This window comes from Triticum aestivum, chromosome 7A (assembly GCF_018294505.1).
Source record: "Triticum aestivum cultivar Chinese Spring chromosome 7A, IWGSC CS RefSeq v2.1, whole genome shotgun sequence".
NCBI lineage: Eukaryota > Viridiplantae > Streptophyta > Magnoliopsida > Poales > Poaceae > Triticum > Triticum aestivum.
The window spans coordinates 344,282,138-344,288,191 of record NC_057812.1 but is presented as its reverse complement, the minus strand read 5'-3'; positions in this window follow the sequence as shown (position 1 = coordinate 344,288,191).

Genomic DNA, 6,054 nt, shown 5'->3' with positions numbered 1-6,054 from the left:
CAGAGACCTCAAGTCCGGCGAGCCGCGCCCCAGTCCGCCCCGCGCCGCCTCGTCGCCAGTGGCCGCCGCCCCGCCGCCGCCGCCCTCCGCCGCCGCCTCGACGTCCATCCTCCCGGCCGGCAAGTCCCCGGCGACCTTCGTCCACTCCGGCGAACAGAAATACCCGACGAACCTCGTAATCCGTGCCGGTTCGGATCTGGATATGGAATTGCTTCGGTTGACTTTTTCCCTCCTAACCCTAATTATTTTGCTATGTTTGTCGCATCGTAACTCAGCATCCGTAGCTCCGTTTTGGGCATATAGCATATCAAAATGTTCGTCTCAAAGAGCACATCATTTCATCTCATTGCATTATTTTCATTTGAGTTCATCTTGATTCCCGAAATGCTGTTGGAAGAATGCTATTTGAGATAATTGTCAGATTTGCTGTTCCAATTAGATATTTGTCATTTTTGCCATGATTAATGTGTGCATGATATGCCCCTGAGCTCTTTATGAGTTTTTTTATATGCTTGGCCATCTTTCCAGTGGTGCAACACATGTATTTTTGTGATGTGTGTGGTGACTAGCACAAGCTTGCAAAGTAGAGCATTCGTTAATGCTGATTTCAGGGACTTAGCAATTCCACTAAGTCCTTGATCTGTTTATCTCAATATGCCATATGTTCATGTTGTTTCCTAGTGATCCGTGCCTCTTTTGAGGATGATCAGTAAGAATGTTTTGTTAATCTTGTAGTGCTCTATCCATCCATGTCTTTTTTTGCAATTATGGAGCACCCTAGCTTGAGTCAATCGAGCTCTACTTTTGCTATTGTGTGAATCTGGGCAGATTGTCTACTTGTTAGCAATTTTGCCGAGGATGTTGTAGTTGATCCGTGCATGCCCATGTTATTGTTCTTGCCATGTATAGCTTGTATAATGTGTATTCTTGATGGGTGTATGCTTAGATTTTCATGACTTGCTCTGTAGTGAGTGCATCGAGCTCGTAAACATGCCTACTTGATATCTGATTTTGCATGCTCCAGTTTTCACTAAGTCTGTGAACTGATTATGTTTTTGCCATGTTCACATGCTTGCAAATGTATTTTCTGATCCCTTTTGGCTCAAGGTCACTAAGGGACTTTTGTTAACCTCTTTGAGTAGCTCCATGCCATGCTTTACTTTGCTATGTTCAGGCCCTGTAGCATATAGTTTTCATGCTCCAAAGTGTGCTACCTGATCTGAAATTCCAAACAAGTGTTAATTTCAGCAAGTCTGAAATCTGTTTACCAATTGCACTTTTGCCATGCTTGTTTGAACCTGTTATTGGATGAATTGGCCGTAGCTCAGTGTTCATATTTTGTTAAGCATCATGAATGGATCCCTGCCATGTATTTTGTTGCCATGTTTGGGTGCTGTAGCATGTTTAACTTGTTGCATTTAGATGGCTACTTGTTATATATCATAGACCGGTGCCATATTTGAATTACTTGCCATTTCCAAACCGTGACTCCGATTCCGGCGTTCTTTATATCGTTTTCAAGCGAAATCATTTCACCTTTCCAGTGGCACACTTGGATTTCCGAGTTGAGGCCAGGTTCATTCATCCTTTGTCAAATCTTGCATATGCATCACATATCGCATCCCGCATAGCATACCATGTTTGCATTATGTTGTTTGAGCTTTGCACGTGGTTGATTGTGTCCTTTTGCTTGTTTGTCTTGTTTGGGTAGAGCCGGGAGACGAGTTCGCTAACGAGAAGCCCGTTGAGTTTGCTTTCGAGGATCCAGTCAACTCTGACAAGTTTGCAGGCAAGATGAGCATACCCTCGAAATCACTTCTATCTTTGCTTTGCTAGATGCTCGCTCTTTTGCTATGACTATGCTATGATACCTACCACTTGCTTATCATGCCTCCCAAATTTCCATGTCAAACCTCTAACCCACCATGTCCTAGCAAATCGTTGATTGGCTATGTTACTGCTTTGCTCACCCCCTCTTATAGCGTTGCTAGTTGCAGGTGAAGATTGAAGACCGTTCCTTGTTGGAACATTATTTTTCTTGTTGGGATATCATTATATTATCTTTTTATCTTAATGCATCTATATACTTGGTAAAGGGTGGAAGGCTCGACCTCTCGCCTAGTGTTTTGTTCCACTCTTGCCACCCTAGTTTCCATCATATCGGTGTTATGTTCCCGGATTGTGTGTTCCTTACGCGGTTGGGTGATAATGGGAACCCCTTGATAGTTCGCCTTGATTAAAGCTTTTCCAGCAATGCCCAACCTTGGTTTTACCATTTGCCACCTAGCCTCTTTTTCCCTTGGGTTTCCGGAGCCCGAGGGTCATCTTATTTTAACCCCCCCGGGCCAGTGCTCCTCTAAGTGTTGGTCCAACCGAGTGATGTCCGGGGCTACCAGGGGCAACTCTGGGCTGGCCTACCCGACGTCTAGATCATCTGAGTGTGCCCTGAGAATGAGATATGTGCAGCTCCTATCGGGATTTGTCGGCACATTCGGGCGGTGTTGCTGGATTTGTTTTAACTTGTCGAGGTGTCTTGTAGAATCGGGATACCGAGTCTGATCGGAATGTCTCGGGAGAAGGTTTATTCCTTCGTTGACCGTGAGAGCTTGTCATGGGCTAAGTTGGGACTCCCCTACAGGGATTTGAACTTTCGAAAGCCGTGCCCGCGGTTATGGGCAGATGGGATTTTGTTAATGTCCGGTTGTAGATAACTTGAACCTTAACTTAATTAAAATGAATCAACTGTGTGAGTTACCGTGATGGTCTCTTCTCGGCGGAGTCCGGGAAGTGAACACGGTGTTGGAGTAATGCTTGCCGCAGGTTGTTCTCTAGTTATTCGTTCGCACTTTGCCTTCTCTTCTCGCTCTCTTTTGCGAACAGGATAGCCACCATATATGCTAGTCGCGTGCTGCAGCTCCACATATTTTACCTTGCCTTACCTATAAGCTTAAATAGTCTTGATCGCGAGGGTGCGAGATTGCTGAGTCCCTGTGGCTCACAGATTACTTCCAAACCAGATGCAGGGCCTGAAGACTCCGTTCCAGATGACGCGCTTGAGCTCAAGTGGGAGTTCGACAAGGACTCACGCCGTTACTATGTGTCTTTCCCTGATGATCAGTAGTGGTGCCCAGTTGGGACGATCGGGACCGTGTCGTATGATGGGTTGATCTTTTATTTTGGCGCCGTAGTCGGGCCATGAGTGTTTGAATGATGTAATGCTATTTATGTACTTTGATTGACGTGGCGAGTGTAAGCTAACTATGTTCCTTCCCCTTTTATTATTTATATTACATGGGATGTTGTGAAGATTGCCTAACTTGCGACATTGTCTTCAATTCGGTTATGCCTCTAAGTTGTGCTTCGACACGTAGGAGATATAGCCGCATCGAGGGCGTTACAAGTATGCACCGTTGCCAAAGTTCGTCGTGGCGAGACACCACGTGATGATCGGGTGTGATAAGCTCAACGTTCATCTACAACGGGTGTAAGACAGTTTTACACACGCAGAATACTCGGGTTAAACTTGACGAGCCTAGCATATGCAGATATGGCCTCAGGACACTGAGACCGAAAGGTCGAGCGTGAATCATATAGTAGATATGATCAACATAGTGATGTTCACCATTGAAAACCACTCCATCTCACATGATGATCGGACATGGTTTAGTTGATTTGGATCACGTGATCACTTAGATGATTAGAGGGGTGTCTATCTAAGTGGGAGTTCTTAAGTAATATGATTAGTTGAACTTTAATTTATCATGAACTTGGTCCTGGTAGTATTAGCATATCTATGTTGTAGATCAATAGCTCGCGTTTAGCTCCCCTGTTTTATTTTTGATATGTTCCTAGAGGAAAATAAGTTGAAAGATGTTAGTAGCAAAGATGCGGACTAGCTCCGTGATCTAAGGATTATCCTCATTGCTGCACAGAAGTATTATGTCCTTGATGCACCGCTAGGTGACAGAACTATTGCAGGAGCAGATGCAGACGTTTTGAACATTTTGACAAAAGCTCGGTATGATAACTACTTGATAGTTTAGTGCACCATGCTTTACGGCTTAGAACCTGGACTTCAAAAATGTTTTGAACGCCACAGAGCATATAAGATGTTCCAAGAGTTGAAATTGGTATTTCATACTCATGCCCATGTCGAGAGGTACGAGACCTCTAACATTACTTTGCCTACAAGATGGAGGAGAATAGCTCAACCAGTAAGCATGTGCTCAGATTGTCTGAGTACTACAATCACTTGAATCAAGTGGGAATTAATCTTCCAGATAAGATAGTGATTGACAGAGTTCTCTAGTCACTATCACCAAGTTGCTAGAACTTCGTGATGAACTGTAATATGCAAGGGATAACGGAAACGATTCCCAAGCTCTTCGTGATGCTGAAATCAATGAAGGTAGAAATCAAGAAAAGCATCAAGTGTTGATGGTTAACAAGACCACTAGTTTCAAGAAAAGGGAAAAGGGAAGAAGGGGAACTTCAAGAAGAATGGCAAGCAAGTTGCTGCTCAAGTGAAGAAGCCCAAGTCTGGACCTAAGCCTGAGACTAAGTGCTTTTACTGCAAAGGGACTAGTCACTGGAAGCGGAATTGCCCCAAGTATTTGGTGCATAAGTAGGATGGCAAAGTGAACAAAGTTATATTGGATATACATGTTATTGATGTGTACTTTACTAGTGTTTATAGCAACCCCTCGGTATTTGATACTAGTTCAGTTGCTAAGAGTAGTAACTTGAAACGGGAGTTGCAGAATGAACAGAGACTAGTTAAGGGTGAAGTAACGATGTGTGTTGGAAGCAGTTCTAAGAATGATATGATCATCATCGCACACTCCCTATACTTTCCGGATTAGCGTTGAACCTAAATAACTGTTATTTGGTGTTTGCGTTGAGCATGAATATGATTTGATCATGTTTATTGCAATACAGTTATTCATTTAAGTTAGAGAATAATTGTTATTCTATTTACATGAATAAAACCTTCTATGGTTATACACCCAATGAAAATGGTTTGTTGAATCTCGATCGTAATGATACACACATTCATAATATTGAAGCCAAACGATGAAAAGTTAATAATGATAGTGCAACTTATTTGTGGCACTGTCGTTTAGGTCATATTGGTGTAAAGCGCATGAAAAAAACCATGCTGATGGGCTTTTGGAATCACTTGATTATGAATCAGTTGATGCTTGCGAACCATGCCTCATGGGCAAAGATGACTAAGACTCCGTTCTCCAGAACAATGGAGTGAGCAACTGACTTATTGGATATAATACATACTGATGTATGAGGTCCGATGAGCGTTGAGGCTCGCGGCGAGTATCGTTATTTTTTGACCTTCACAAATGATTTGAGCAGATATGGGTATATCTACTTGAAGAAACATAAGTCTTAAACATTTGAAAAGTTTAAAGAATTTCAAAGTGAAGTGGAAAATCATCGTAACAAGAAAATAAAGTTTCTACGATCTGATCACATAGGCGAATATTTGAGTTACGAGTTTGGTCTTCAATTAAAACTATGTGGAATAGTTTCACAAACTCATGCCACCTGGAACACCACAGCGTAATGGTGTGTCCGAACGTCATAACTGTACTTTATTTGATAATATAGTGAAATCTATGATGTCTCTTACCGATTTACCACTATCGTTTTGGGGTTATGTGTCGGCGTTCTGGGAACGGGGGTCCCCAGACTTGCCTGCCTATGGCCCACGACGTGACGGAGCCAGCAAGCCATACGGCCCATCTTCACCAACAAAGCATCCAAGACCCTCGCGAGGGTCCAAGCCTCGCGAGGTGGACGGTGCAAGACCTCCTCCCGAGCGGAGATATCAAGGCAAGGCGAACCTCACGAGGCTCTCGTGACGTGAGCCATGATGATCGACACCAGACGGGCGCTAGGCGGGCGCCAGCGCGCGCAGCGTCCTTGCTTCCTCTTTGGTGCAAAGGGGGCAAGCGCAGCCGCGGAGTACCGAGGCATCAGGCAAAGGTTGCCATTTCGATGTAACAAGACCAAGACCATGGACTGCAAGACGGAGGT